The following is a 14,706-nucleotide window of genomic DNA, read 5'->3' as shown; positions in this document are numbered from 1 at the left end:
ATTTAAGATCTCGAATCACTTCAAATTCCAAAATTATGAAACATATGGAGGTCTCTATTTCGTCTGTTTGTTGGTACTAAGAAATCTACTAAAAAAGTTAATCAAAACCAATTATCAAATACAAGCACAATTTTTGAGAACACATATTTTGGTTGGCTTTTGCTATAAAGAGATAATGGCACAAACATTGGTTTAAGCATATACAAGCATTCTGGAGCACCAGACAAACTAAATTCCACTTCTTCTACATTTATCATTTAAAGTGTGCCACAAACACTGTAAGGGCATATTGTGGGGCTGCATAAATAAAAAGAGAGCAGTAACACAGAAGCAGTTATGCCAGACAGCCCTATGCACGCTATGTTTCTCTACATTCCTCTTTGTACTCGGGCTGACCCATGTGAACGCTCTTTCCACTGTACTGTCATCTAGTTTCAGATTACGTTTTACCACCACTGCATACCATAAAGGGACTGAAACTGCCAGTTTATCTTTAGGGAAAAAAGTAAAAAATAAATTACAGTAATAGTATAAATTACTGTTACTCCCAGAAAGGGAGAGATACTAGTCAGCAAGGCACTGCAAAGATCACATTACAGCTGCTCTCACTCAACTTGCCTGGGGTAAAAGTCCTCATCTTTCATAGAAGCAGCTTTATAACCTCCTGAACCCACAGAAGAAATCCCAATATATAATAAAAAAACCACCTGTAACTTTCATAAACAAATTAGAACTTGTTTGTTCACACCGAGTAGAACCAGGCTGACCTCTGATAGACATGGCAGAGGCGATCCAAAAGAAAGATACGCTGAATTTCAGTGTTTTATTACTAACTGAAGGCAAAGAAAGTATATCCTACCAGTTTATTTAAAGGCAATTACAACGTTTTATTTTATAATGGCTTTAACAAATTCCAATTAGCAAAATATTTACAAGTTGTCTCCCAGTCATCAACAAACCACAGATTCTTGCATTTACTTGCCGTCTCAAACATCCTTATTTGAGGGGTCTGATTTTCAGAAGTACTGAGCTACCAAAACTTGCACTGGAGATGGCAAAACCACATTTAGACTGGCTCTAGCCGTCTAAAACTGGCTATCTGGGTCCTGTGGCACTAAAAACTATGGCCACCTGCTGACTTCAGCTTCTCTCTCTAGCTCTGTAACACCGTACAGGTCTTGCATCATCACAAACCGCACAGGTAGCACCAGCGAAGCTCTGCAGAAGGCAGTTTCTGCAAGTTCTATTACACTGGTCAGCTGAAAAGATCTAATTCATGGTGATGCACAGGAACGCTCTTTTCCCTTATCTTCTTTTACTGTAGAAATATAAAACTTTCCCCGTTTTAAAACCTGCGACTAAACTAATTTAATACCTCTTGATTATAGGCTGTTGCTTTGCATAAACCTAGGGAGGCATCAACCTACTCCCCTGGGGCACATGTAGCCCTGCTACACAAAAAAAAAAGCGCCTTTTTCTTTTTTTTTTTGTAAGGAATGGCTTACTGCAAAGTAAATACACATAGCTGCGTACAGTGAACATCGCGGAAGATTTATATTACATTTATCTTGACAAAAGAGAAGGTTAAAAATGGCATGGTGTACACAAGCAGCATTTTCCTGGGCTCCTTCTTCTATAACAAGCTGCTCAGCTCATGCATTGTATGAAGCATAAGCTGCTTCTATATTATTTTAAGGGCATTCCCTCGCTTTCAGGTTACATGGTATTTCAGAAACATAATGAATAAGAATCCAACTGGAAGGTGAACACTTGGAGGGTCAGCCAGTATTCATTAAAGTCTAGCTCTTTTTATAGCAATGGGCAGCACTGCAAATATAGTTAATGGTCTTAAACTAGTTTTCCATGTGTGAGAGGTAGCTGTTGAAATTCACACTTGGCAAAAACTTGTCAGACATATCAATTGTAATACCCATTTTTATAATAAAAAGGTTTAAATTGGATAAGTCATAGAGGAATCCCACTGATTCAAAAATTAACTTATGTTTAGTTTCACACAGTTAATACATATTTTAGCTAAAATTATCTGATTATGACAATTTTACATGCAGTTATTTTATATTACAGAGTGAGGACTTTGGCATTAAAAAGATTATGTCCTTGTTACAGTTAATTGGTTTTAAAAACCAACTATAATTCTATAACAAGCCTTAAAGCATCATATTGTGGTTGCTGAGCAAAACTGCACCGACTTCAACAAAACATTTCACGTAAAAATTAAAAACGGTATTATCACTACAGATGTGGTATCTGAATTAGTGGATGCTATTCTAACACAGTCTGATTTTCAGTTTTTCCTTTCATGAAACAGAACAGCATTACTAAGAATAAAAGAGCAAAGGATCTACGATGGGACCACACCGCAGAAGCGTACCATGCCCTACCCTAATTACAAAGTTTTTATATGCTATTTTTAAGGTACAAGCTGTATTAGAGGGGACTTTTAGTTCTAGTTCCACTCGATGGAGCGCATGCACTGAACAGCCCCGGGGGCTGCTCACCGGTACGGCCATGTCCAGTGCCGACAGTAGCTCCAGCTGCTCTGTGGGGTTGGCAGGTACATGGACAACTTCATCTTCCATCAACATCCATGAAGGCGTTTAGGACGTCTTGAATGTTTATCAAAACGGCAGCTGCTAAGACTTTTTTGGAACAGTACAAATCTGTGCATAGGAACATGGTTTAGTGGTGGACTTGGCAGTGTTAGGTTTACGGTTGGACTCGATGATCTTAAAGGGCTTTTCCAACCTAAATGATTCTGTACCTTCCAGCTTTGGAGTGGTGATTTTCAGATGCAAAGTTAGATTGCAGTTATGCTACAAAATTAATACGCAAACTAACTCCTGCAACCCAAACGTGGATAGATCTGTAAGAATTAAGGGTGCATAGTGAAATCCTGTTCATCTGGATATGAATTACAGTTTTGTGACTGATTCAGTAGTGTTTCAATTTGACTTCAATCTCCCCAAAACATAAACAAACAACAAAACCCTCACAAATATAACTCTCATAAAGTAGAGGGTTATATATACACACCCACATTCACTAACAGAAAAGCAGATTTAAGAAATCTGTTTAGGGTACTAGCTATGAAACAACTGTTTTTCAAAATGCCTGCAACTAGCTAAATGATGGCCATACATAAGCTGATCCTCCATAATTAGTCAGATAAAAGTGTAAGCAAACTAAAAAAAAAAAAAAAAAAAAAAAGGAAGGAAAAAAAATCAAAGGGTGGGGGAAGGAGAAGAAAGAAAACTTGCTCCAGGGAAGAAGCAACTGTTCTCTGATGTGCAGCAAAGAATTTAACATCAAAGAACTAATGTAAATGGGGCCCATTTACCTTAAAGAACAACACACCACTCCACATTCTGGAATATTTCTATTCAAGTCTGACAGCATTATGCTTTGTACCAAAATTCAAGATTGTGTAATTTGACAGAAGTCAAAAGAAAATGACCTTCAGAATGGCTAACTGTAGCAATTTTTGTTATTAAGTATGTTAAAACACTGTACAGTATCTGTTTAAACTTCAGAGATTAGCAGATCACCTTTAAAGCTCATCGGATTGTCCATAAAAATTTCATTTCCACCTCAAAGCCTGAAACGTGTATCATGTGCTTCTAGTACCAACAGTGGGTGACTTCCTACACCAATGCTCTTGTTCTTTCTACTGCTCTCCCCACCGGTCAGATAACAAATGGAAAGCCAGATCTCTGCGTAACAGTGAAAATAGCACACCAGTTCAAATACGGAATTTGAGCCGCCTAAAAGACCATTAAAAATAGTTCAATATCCAAAACGATGTTAACAGAATAATTAGTCAAGAACAAAATGACTTCAAGGGTTTTGAAAATGAATGACAGAAATCCCAATCTGTCATACCCACAAATCCTATTAATATTCTGTTTTACATTCCACTTTTGTAGGTCTATAAATCTTTTTTTTTTTTGTTCTTTAAACATACATCTTTATGAGAAAAAAACTCTCTCATTCCTGTATTAAGTACTTTTCACTGGGAAAAAACCAAGGATGAACAGAAATGAATTCGACGCTCTACCTGTCTGGAGAATTGCCTTTCTGCAATATATTGCAATTCTGTGCTTAATGGAGGCCTACTGAAAAACTGCTTGTGCAATTTGTGCCTTAGGAAAACTCTGATTTCCAGTCCTTTCATTTAAACTAACAGTGTATTTCTAATAATTCTGAAATTACGCAGAGAAATTACAGACCCTTAACTCTTCCAAAAATTCTTCTATGAGACTCCAACTGCATAGTGTCTGCTGCCAAAGTTATACCATCCTTACACTAGTACGCAATTACTTGCTTCACCTAAATGGATTTACTGAGCATCTAAATATTTCCCAGCTTCACTAATACTGATTTCTATTTAATGTTGCAGTGAGCCAGGCACCTTATTTAAAACCAACTGCGTGACTTGGCCTAACATCCAAGCCTTGTATACAATACAAGGTTTTAAAACCAAATTAATAGTCCAGCTTTGCCACATGAAATTGTTCAATACTTTAAATATACTTTATACAAGATAGTACCGATACATGAATCGGGCATTTAAAAGGACAGGCAGTGACTTATAATTTACTCTGAAGCTGTACTGCGACGTTTTGCCAACCCAGTTCGGAGGCAGGTGGTTTTTAACATTATGGCACGATTCCTTCTTTTGCTCAACATTCAAATACGATGAACTGAGCAAACCTAGTGAAGACGTTGAGACTGCCACACTCTCCACATTAGGGTACTGAAGCCTAGTTTTCCCGCAGCTACATGCCTAAATCTGGTACAGCACAAATACATTCCTGGATTACGATTTTTAATATTTCCTGGCTTTCTTCTGTTCTGTCCGACTAAATTAAGATGGTTATTTAAAGCGGGTTTAAGACATTATATCAGAAGTGGTGGCATTTTCTTTTTCAGAGCCTTAACAAATACAACATGCGCTCAACGGGAATTATTTGAGCTTTTACAAGCTGCCTTTATTCATCAGAAATACCGGGCACCTCTGCTACACAGGCACCTCCCTGCTCACGTGCACTCTGTCTCTCTCTCCCGCTCCAATATAAAGAAGTTTACAGAATAGCTTGTATCACTCAGGCCCAGATGGTTTTGGTACCCAAACAGCTGACACCCAGTAAAATCACGAAGGGATAGGCTGCTAAACATCTCTGAAGATGCAAGTCAAAGCTAATGCTTCCTCCGCAAGCAGAAGGCAACGGTACCAAGATGTGACACTGATCCGTGATTTGACTCGGTTAAAGGCTACTTAATATGAGCTTTACGATACACGATTCCTTCAGAAATCGGAGATTTCTGAGACCCACGCTCTTTATCATTATATATCAGCTAAGTTTACACGCCTTGATTTTTGCCAAGCAGAGACCATAAGGCTCCTGAAAGGACTATAAAGGGATAAGAATGCGATGTTTATTTTTCAGATTCTCCGTCGCTGTTTTAAGCTGAATTTTGTGGCAATAACAAGCGAGTGTTAAGAAGATAATGGCTAGAAAAAATTCCTACGTATGTATCATTTTGAGAGGAAGTATTTTTTATTAAATAGAAGGGAAACTGGAAACAAAAGGACAGACTCGGTATTACTAAGTTAACTCGATACTCCAAGTTACATCATTAGATGAGAGCCCAACAAAAGTTAAGCTGGAAAGTTGGAAAGACAAACATTCAAAATACGACAAAATCCCCTAACAAATCTATGATCTGAAGCAATCAGTGCTCCTTAGCAAGATTATGCTGGATTACTTTTTGTAGTTCTAAATACAACAAAGCTTCCCAAAAAGAACGACAACTTCACGGAGCCAGAAAGCATTACTGTACCGATGACTAACTGTGCGCAAGTCCAGCAAAGTCCCAATTAAAAAGAGAATGGAATACATTGCTCAATCATGAAAGCAATTAAAAACATAAATAAGACATTGCGAGACTCTTAACATTCCCAATGTTTAATTATTTATCCGTTCTCCGTCCTGCAGCTGTAGGTCAGAATTAACTCCTCTGAGCTAAATACAGGAGAAGTCTTTTGGGGATTTGTACCTTATTCATTTTCAAGCAAACACCCAAATTCATTTCAAATTCGCACAAGAACTGCAACAGTTTCACCTAAATCAGATTTTCTACAAGTTAAACACCCCTCCTACAGTCAGATGTGATTGTGAAACTACTTTGATCTCTGTTCCCAAATTTATTGCTCTGTGTAATCCATGACAAAATATAATGTGATTTACTGTATCTCTATATGACAGCCCAGCAGCTGACAGAACTTAATAATTTAGCATAAGAAAAAAACCTTCTGGCACCAAAATATACAAATCATAATTGAGGCACTTTAGTATCACATTACAATGAGGCATATGCAGACTGATCATAAGAACTTCAAAACAATTAGAATTCTTTCTCACCCATTTAATGAAGGTGGGTTTTACTCCATGACATGTTCTGCAGCTGTAAGCAAGTCGTTTTGGAACACTTTTGTTTCTTCACATTAAAGACTCTGAAGGACTAATAACATCGTTTTACCCCTTCCCTATTGCCAAAACACTCCTTCCCCTCCAAAAAGGAAAAAAAAAAAAAAAAAGCCACCTGCAGCTTTTCTCTATTATAAAGATATGAAGAAAGAGCAAATTAGTGTTAAACAATGTCTTCAAATTGTGCCAGAATTTAAATATGCAATAAAGATGTCTTACATTAGTTTGCTGTCAGTAACGGAGCATTTTTTCTAAAATAAAGCTATAGTGAAAAATTTAAATATCCAAATACTGACCTACGCAGGGGTGTGATGGACACGTTCTGGGGGGCAGCTTTTGTTTTGGCCTGTGCCAACTCTCAGGTTTGGGGGGCCTGAGAAACTCTTTGTGTAAAGGACGCATCACCCCGGAAACTTTCCAGAAAAGTAAGAATGTGGAGTTCATGGCATGGGATGCAGGAGAAATTTCCACTTAGTATTTACTAATTCCAGGTAACAAATGCCAGTTACCGTTGTCTGCATAAACAAAAACCTGAAGAAGCCCCAGTGAAGTCAGCGGTGATCGCTACAGGTACTGGGATCCAGTAACAGGGCATTGGTCGTAAGATCTGTCCTCTCACCCCTCTCTAGGAACCCAGACCAGATGGTATTCATTCAATAATTCTGAAAGAATCTAAGAATGAATTGGCCGAGTTGTTTAAAAAAAAACAAAAAGTAATCTCACATTACAATCAGCTACCGTACTGGAGAATAGCCAATGTTTTTCCTAATGTTATAATGTACCCTGGGATGTAAAGATAAATAAAATTAGAGAAATAATTTTAGGTAAATTTTTTAAAATTAAATTAAAATTAAATAAAAATCAGGTAAAATAGACAAAAGTGTACCTACGTGCAATCAGCATTCTCCAAGACCCATAGTATTGTGAAAAAAAAGGAGAGAATGAGGTAATGATTCAATTGGGCTTTAAAAATATTTAATAAAGTTAAAATAATAAGCAATTGTGTATTACAAGATAAAGTCGGTGTGTTACAGTTTGTTTGGACAGTGAGGAAAGGCTCAGGAAACTACTGAAAAAATAATGAGAACAGGCATTCCACCACTGGAAAGCCTCCTGCACTTCGTAACCAGGAAAGTTAAGACTGAAACAACAGTTGTACTGAAAACGTCAGGTACGGCCTCCAGAGCCAGGCTCATGGGCCACCGAGCCCCGTGGCTTCTCCAGAGGCACGGGAGATCCTGCTTGCAGAAACCTGGCCCCCTTCTGCAGTCGGTGCCCCTCCTGTTCCGCCGGCACCCACAGCTGCTCTGTCAGGGAAGTCAGACCTGAAATCCCTGCTTACGCCCATCAGCGACTGGTTACGAACACGCCGCTCATAAAACCGTTCAATCCCGTTTTGAACCTGCTGGTAACATCTGCCTTCGCAACCTCCATGGAAATCAGTTCAAGCAGCTCACTATCTGTTGTTTAGAGAAGGACCGTCTTTCACCAGTTTTAAATCAATCTTTTATTAGTTTCCAGCAACTACGCCCAAGTCCTTGGGCAGTAAATAACAATTCGGCGTTCACTTTATCCACCATCTTCATGATTTTGTGAGTCTTGATCTAATGAATATACACCAAAGGCTACAACCTGGAGGAATTATAGAATTGAGAAAAAGCGGAGCGTGCCCTGGTGAGGCAGAACTAGAAGTGGCGTTTGTACGCAGACTTGAAAAGAAAGAGGAGACAGAGAAGACAAAAAATCCCACCTGTGAATACTTCTTAGATAGATACCTTAGATTAATACCAGCTGGTTAAAAAACCCCCAAACTTCTCAAACAACTAACCGACTATAATTGATACGATAAGGACTGAATAAAGTGCGCTGAAAGACAGGCCATATGATAGAGCTCTAATTTTAATTATATCAGTCCTTGCCCTGTTGAAAGCTATCTTTTTATTCTGTATTGTGTCATAATTTATCATTTAGCTCAATTATGCTGCTTCTCGTCTGGTTCTCATTTCTTAACAGTATTTCATCAGTCATTTTAATTTTTAACCCTATGGTGTTATTTGTGAATGCAAATAATGTGGTGCTTGATCTTCTCTCCAAACATTAACGAAGGTGTTAAAAAGTAAGCCTAATGCTCATGGGTGCATATTTTTTTCCCCCAGTGACAGTTACACCAACTACTCTTGACTACCTCTGGAACCAGGTTTACAAATACAGTTGATGGGCAGAAATCTTACCTGGTTTCCATTTTGTTTTTCTGAGGGTTTTTTGTATTTTTTTTTTAAAGGAGGTAGAAGCAGAGTAACTCTCTGTGAATAACTGAGACTATTGCTTTGAAGTATCTCCTGTAGGGAGAGAGCCATAAATTCTGTTTAGTCTCATCTGGGTGAAATATCCCTGAGATTACTTTACCATATTTTTCTTCATGTTTGGCTCTGTTGATTGAAGACTCTTCCAAATGGTTCCCCTAAGGGATGATGCAATTCCTGTCGCCATGTTCCTGGTCCACTATCATCTTTCTTTCTTTCTTTTTCTTTGGAGGAATAAGAAGGAGCAGTGCAAAAGGGGACACACTAGAGAGGAAACTGGTTTTCTCCCCTCATCTGTGACCGAAATTTTATTGCAAGAGTTGCTGTAAAGTTACTATAAAAACGGATTAAATAATCTGCACTTCTTGTGCTAACATAGACTAACTTTTCTATACAAATCTTCTCTGTTTGAAATGTGTTTCTTTTTTCTTGATCTTCTAGGCTTTTGGCAGACTTTCTCCAACAAAGCCAAAGTACTATGCTCATTTTTAATAATATTAGTTGGTGAATCACTAACACGATGTCAGAAATGTTCAAGAACCAAATGTAAGTCAATATACACAGACCTGACAACACAAAACCAACAAAAATATTACTACTCTGGAATAGAGAGATAATATCATAGACAGTAGTTCTCGGATTATAATGAAAAAAAAGTAAGAGACTCGGGGAATATCCACCTCTTCTTGGTAAGAACTAGAAGCTCTTTAGAACATTCATAGCTAAGGCCTAAACAAAAGTATCTATGTAATAGACTCAAACAAACATTTAAAAATTTTAGTCTAAACAAATGTCACATATACAACAACGGGTGGAGATCCTGAGTGCATTCAGCAAGGAGAAAAACATACGTTTACATTATAATTAGATACCAGTTTAATGATATCATTATACTCGGGAAGAATACATGTCCACATTTTATGGTTGACCTATTTGCCCCCATGTAAATAACCAGGGTATCGCTGCAACGAGTGTGAAAATAGCTCATCTGGATGCTCACATAAATGAAGCTATCTATCCTATGGCTATTAGTGTTCAAGTTAATGAAGTGAAAGGTGTCACTCAGATCAAAGACTCCATTATGCTAAGAATTCTAAGCAGGAACCTACAGAATTGCTGCAGAGACGGTCCAGTTCCCAGAAGGTCTTAGACACAAAGATGGAACCGTTTTTGGTAGTTAATGAAATGTAGAGTTGGCAGAGAAGAACAACAGCTAGAGAGACAGTATTCAACAACGTAAGCTAATGGAAAGCATGCAATGCTTATTCTTTATGAGCAGAAGTAACTTAACTGCTTAGGGGAAACTCAATACTTTTAATAGAGTATCTCTTGGCGTATCTCTTTAATCTCCGAAGATGTCATATTCTTTCCCTTCATCTTCTATTTCTTTGCCAGTGCTGAACAGTATGACATCATAGAATCATCTGTATGAGTACTGACAATAGTGCCAGAACACATATTGTGAATTAAAGATATTCCTACATATGCAGTATGAAAGTATGCCCGACGAGCATGTCCAACTGGACTGCCTCCTAGGGCTGTACTTGCTAGTTAATTAATCCAGCATCACAAAGCTTGATGATAGAGGAAGGACTGAAATGCTCTCTAGGGTACATTATCAGCACCTTATTTGCAAACTATATGCAAGTAGAAATTGTTCAAAAATTAAGCATCCAATTATAGGACACTGTCTGCAGATTTTTGAAAAAGCCCCCGTTACAAAAACATTATAACAGAACTATTCTATAAAATAGTTATTTTTAATTAGGGAAGCGGTCACTTACACCAAGTACAATACTTTCAACTGATTTATATTCTTTTAAATTTGAACCTTAACTTTGAATTTTCCTGGGCATGTGGACTTCCCACCAGACATAGGTGGAGCGACTGTAACAGGTATAGACTAGAAAACATTGTAAATGTCAGTTTTCATTTAAAATAACAAAAATCACAGATACAACTAACTGCTACATCATTAAAACCTACAAGCATGATTTGCACGGCTCTGCCCAGGTTGCATGCCATCTTGGAGTCCCGTCTCTGCAGAGTGAACCGTTTGACAACTGTACTGCAATCAGAAGAACTGCAGTCCAGAAACTAAAGTGTTTGATGCTTTTTTTTTTTTTTCGACTACAGCTTCATCCTGTAATCAACTATCATGTGCATCCAGTACAGTCAATACACAAAAATGTAAATTGCTTCTCAACAAGAAAAGCAGCACTGAAAAAGAATTAGTGTTCCTGGAACGTGCATAAAGATTTAACAGGATGAGTCAAAATGTCTATTTAAATATAGAAAAGAAGTCAATAAAAAGCTAAATATTGAAAATTATTTATAGAGGAAAAAAACCCCAACCTTTTTCTCCCACTCCAATTTACTCATGTGCGCTGCTCAAAGACAGGTTTTTTATGAGATATTTTCAGTTCCAAGGTTGCTTCCTTTGAGCATTGTTAGCATGTCTACTGATCTGCTCGGGTCATGCTTTCTGAATGCTCATTTTCTTTGCCAAGAAAATACCACAGATGAATGATACAAACAGTTGCGTTAGCCAAGCTTCACATCTGCACGCACTTAGAAATAGAGTTTGTCTCTTGCTTTTAGTAATTTCTGGCAAACCTGAAAATGCTCATAAGCTTTGTACAGTCCGTTACACCTGGCTGATGAGTGCTCATGCCGTAAGTGCTGCTGATGCAACCTAGAGCACACCTGTCTCCCTGCTGAAAGTAGTCATCAGTGGAGCCTAACTACAGTACTACGTCTCTCTAATACGTTTATTTCTTAAACAGCTTATGTTTCATTTCATCATAACGAGGTATGACTTCAAATTAAAAAAAAAAAACCCTACCATCACATCAGAAAATGCTATAATCACTTGCTACAATGAAATGCAAGCAAATTAAATCTATACTTTAAAAGTAAATCAAAATTATTGCAATTGAATACAAGTGTTCTTCTGAAATGACATTTAAGATTCCTTAACTAATAGACAGGAAGTAATTTGGAGATATTCTCAAGTCATTTTTATGTTAGAGACAGATAACAGACACTATGAAAGTACCAAAGTCCTAAGAACGTGATAAGTACTGTTTCAAATCCTCCATGCTATCGTCGTGAATTTTTGTCTGATTTATGTCTAGCATGGCTTCTCTGACCTTAAGGACATTAAAATTTGTTATCCTTATCTGATAAGGTGGTTCTGTGCCCTAATATAACTACCAAGTTACGTCTTAAAAGGTGAGCAGTAAGGTGATTACGTGTGATCGGGCTGTGGCACCTGATCTAGCAAAAAGCAAGGCTGAAGATGAATCGCTGCGCTGCCCCAGCAAGAACAGCTCCCGCTGCATCGCATCAGCCCCGCACACGCCGAGCTGCTCCCTTATCACCTCAGCTCTGTTTCTACGTACCAGGCTGGTCATAAGCACCTTGCTTACAGAAGTTGTCTCACTGCAGTCCAGGTAGAGCCCTCGTCACCTTCTCCAGCGCTCCGGCAGCTCGGGGCAGCGCTCAGCACGGAGAACTCTCAGAGGTGCCCAACCTGTCCGCAACAGGTTCAACGCTACTGATAATGTGCATATTTAGGTCAGCTATAGCTCACTTTCTTACAAAGTGGTGCTTAATTGAAAATAATACCTGCAACAGAGAAGGTCACTGGAAAATTATGGACTTTTCCCTTTATTATTATTTCCACAACAACAGATGCCATGTTTGTTTTTCCTATAGCGCAGGTTACACAGTGCCATTTGGCAACCTGTTAAATATTGTCCCACTTATCATTCCCTAGTGACTGGGAGATGCAATAACTGTCAAAAGAAATTTGCTTTTAGAATCAGAGGTTCAAAAACATTACCATACTACATTTATTGAGCAACTTTCTGGCATTGTATGCTGTAATCACTACCAAAATCAATCAAATAAAATATTATAATAAACAATATAGTATCTTTAAAGTCGAGAATTTTAAGCAACAGAAAATTAAAGACATCGGTAAATTCTGTGTCCCTAAATACTGAAAAGCTGTCTACAAATACCAACAAATATTTATATGTCCAGTGCGCTTCCAATGAAAACTGTTCCTCCATCTCTGTCCCCCACTCTCCGCCTTCCCATCCCCGCTGCAGCAGGGCTACAGGGAGGGCAACACCATATGAATCCTACAGCTCCTTCTACCCATTCTGACTTCCATTTCTCTTTTCACTGAAGCGTTAGCCATTTCTTTTGTATTTCGTCATGTTCACGTGAACAACAGTCCACAATTACACAGAACAAGCCACACAGAAATCAGTATTACTCACAAAAGAGACCACAGAGGAATGAGATCCTTCACTTGGGAATGGGCTGACCTTCAGAAAATCTGGACAGTCAGATGTTCCAAGCCTAAACAGTGAAATTCAGCTTCCCCTTGGATTTTTAAGCAATCTTTACAGAACTGGCAGAAAAAAGGTAAATTTAGAGGACAAATTTTTCTCCCATATTGTCCTAAATTTCAAGGTAACAAGATTTGCTAGAAGAATAAAAAGACTTTTAAGAACAAGTTTCAAGACTGATGCTGCAATTACGATGCTTCCCCCATGCCCCGATAAAATCTCCTTCATCAAAGTTCTGTGGACTTTAATAGGATGAAGATTTGAACTAAGTTAGATGAAACTGTAACTTTTGAGCTTTAACTGGAGTTTGCCCTCTAAGCTAATTGACTTTTGGACTTGTGGCCACTTTCCACAGCTCTACATTTGGAAGGTAGAAACGAAGCAGAATGGTAAAGGGAGACCTGAAGGTAATGCAAGGTATTTTCACATGTCTGTGAGAGACTTTCCAGACTTTCCAACAGAGATACTTCCCCCCCCCGCCATCTTTTACTCAACATGTGCTCTTCTGGTTAGAGGTAAAAATAGGGAAGTAGGTTAAATTAAAAAAAAAAAAAAAAATCAATAGCAGTTAATATAGCTTAAAATTAGCAGTATTTTTTTAAATAGAAAAAAATCCAACAAATCAAAAATATAGTATTTCTGACAAAAATGACAATTCAAGACTATTAAAGATATTGCCCTATGAAGGATTATTTGTAACTTTAATTTGAGGATGTAAAGAAGTTAACTTTTCTTTTGCTATACTACACATGTAAAAAAAGATCAAAGAAAGAAAAGAATTGAGATTCAAATTCCATTTTTAAGCAAAAATGACAATGTCTTCCTGAGTTAAAATTAATCCTTTAACGATGAATTTCAAAGGTTTAAATACTTTCTGTGACCTTGGCTTTAAATAATTATGCCAAGCGGAGCTTTCCTTACATTCAGAAAAGATTCTGAATTGTTGATCACAGCCATTTTAATGGCTTCAGGCTGGCTGATTTCCAACATAATCCTCCGAATGCTGTTTAAAATTACAGCCCAAGAACCTGACGCAGGTAAATGAAATGTCACTTTCACAAAGGCTGCTCAAACACTATATGCAGATTGTTAATTTGCGCCACAGTACATCACTTTGCAATAAAATGTATGATTTATTACATTAACGCATATAAAAGATACTTCAACAACTATCTGCTTACATATACGCAGCGTCTACCATAAATATTAAGTAGGGTTTTTTTTAGTTTAGCTTTTGAAATAAAACCCACATGTTTTAGCTCGTATCATCCCTAATGTGGTGAAATACTTGAATCCGAGACACTGGTACAAGGGGATGCTCAGCGAGCGCTGACGCGCAGTCAGTGACCCCACCGAACAGAATGGGGAGGGAAGCCTTGATGTATCTGAAACATTCATTTCTATTTTCCAGCCTTTCACACACTACTTGCTCACCCGATGCACGCAGGCAAAAGTAGACCAGCCATCGTTAGCAACTAGACCCAATTTCCTTGCAGTTTTAGCCTGAACTTTTTCCTCCTTAAGAACCTT

At 38.0% G+C, this 14,706-nt stretch overlaps 1 protein-coding gene across 1 annotated transcript in view; it reads right to left on the bottom strand.

Moving 5' to 3' along the window:
* Nucleotides 1-14,706, bottom strand: part of CEP112 (centrosomal protein 112) — a 182,915-nt gene that overhangs the window by 55,130 nt on the left and 113,079 nt on the right. The gene's annotated exons all lie outside the window — the stretch shown is intronic.

This window comes from Pelecanus crispus, chromosome 12 (assembly GCF_030463565.1).
Source record: "Pelecanus crispus isolate bPelCri1 chromosome 12, bPelCri1.pri, whole genome shotgun sequence".
Classification (NCBI taxonomy): Eukaryota; Metazoa; Chordata; class Aves; order Pelecaniformes; family Pelecanidae; genus Pelecanus; species Pelecanus crispus.
Note: the sequence above shows the minus strand (reverse complement) of the source record. Positions and strands in the feature narration are given on the sequence as shown.